The sequence below is a fragment of the Pleurodeles waltl genome, chromosome 12, assembly GCF_031143425.1.
Source record: "Pleurodeles waltl isolate 20211129_DDA chromosome 12, aPleWal1.hap1.20221129, whole genome shotgun sequence".
Taxonomy (NCBI): Eukaryota; Metazoa; Chordata; class Amphibia; order Caudata; family Salamandridae; genus Pleurodeles; species Pleurodeles waltl.
The window spans coordinates 320,677,717-320,679,470 of NC_090451.1; positions in this window are offsets into that span (position 1 = coordinate 320,677,717).

Sequence of the window (1,754 nt, forward strand, 5' to 3'; positions counted from 1 at the left end):
TCAGACCAAGACATTGGAACTGGATCACATTCTTAATAGGTCATGCCCAGTACTCAGACAACAGGTTTTAACATAAAATTGTAAATCAATCACTTTAAGTCTTTAGCCATCCTGGCAAGCAACACAGCATCACCTGCATATAGAAGAGCTGGAATAGGTTTCTTATTAACCACTCTACATCTGACCTAAGATTTACAAGGACAATTTCCAAACCATTCATATAGAATAACAACAGGATACATGCCATAATGCAGCCCTGACAAACTCCCTAAATACCCCATAAAGAAGCAGAACACTCCCATCCATCCCCATCCCTCACAGAAGCAACTAGATCCAGGTGTAGGCACCTCAAAAACGTCACTAAGTCCTCCCTAAGGCCCAGGGAGGTTAAAATATCCAAAAGCTTGGATCTATTTACACAATCAAAAACACTTGATAGATCCATAAATGCTAGGTTAAGTGAACTACAATTGGCAAACTTATACTTAGACAATAGAAGGTGCATATTTAGGCATTGTTGTACGGTTCCAAGACCTTTTGAAAAACCATATTGACCCTGTGAGGGAATATTCTTCTCTCTAGACCAAAGGAGCAGTCTACCCAATACTGTTCTCCCAATTATTTTAATGGTGGAATCAAGGCAGGAGATTGGGTGATGGCACTTTGTATCCTGCACATTTCCCTTTAAAAAAAATGGACACAATTATTGATGAGCGTCACGAAAACGGGATCCCAACCTTGCAGAATTTAAGACATTAGTAAGCATGGGGCCCAAAACCATGGATTTTCCTAATAAATGTCCCTGGAAACCCCGTCGGCCGAGATGCCATTTTGGAAGGCCTATTAGGTTTTGCATAAAGACCTCTGAACAGGAGAATTGAATATTCATGGCCAATGTGCGGTCCCCAATCCTTCTTTCTTAGGTGCATTCATTGGAACAATAAATTCTAATAAAATTATGTAGCCATTCCTCAGGACCTTTATGAGTACTAACTTTGCTGGATATGGTGCCGTGGAAAAGACCAGCAAGTAAAGCCATCCAAAACGCATGAAAATCTTTAACCTGGCAGGCATGTACCTTTGTTTTCCATTTCTAAACCTTCAGGTCATCCTTAATCTTTATTTGCACCTGAGTATGAGTCTTCCTGTAAGCAATCATTGCTTCCAATCCCTGGGAGTGCGCTTCAGTTCCTTTCTCAAGCTATTTGCTTCTCTACATGCCTTATGGATCCAGGATTGTTTATTAGGTATTTACAATTAGGTATTTAAATAGTTTCCCTGTAATGTACATTTCAACTTTCAGACATTGGTTCATCATTGATATCTTAGTAGTGTGTTGGATTTATAGGGGAGTTGCGTGGAAAATGATTGAAATTAAAATATGTTATTAATTAGTTTTTAATTGTAATTAACAGATTAATTGATCATTAATTATGTGCATTTATATTGTTAATTTATTATGTAAAATATTTGTTTCATTTCAATATGTTTTTACATTTACTATTAATATTTCAAAACATAGTTTTTGTGTATTTCTTTATTTTTATTTGCTTTGTCTAAGTGATATATTCATTTAAATATTTTTAATGTAATTTTTCTGAGTAGATTTCTTTTGGTTGGCAGGAAAGCAGTTAACTTAATTTCACTGTATTTAAAGCTTGTTTTCAATTTGTATTTACCTATTTATGTATTCTAATGTTTTGCAAAAAAGTAATTATGAACTGAAACACATACCCTACTGTTGCTGATACTGA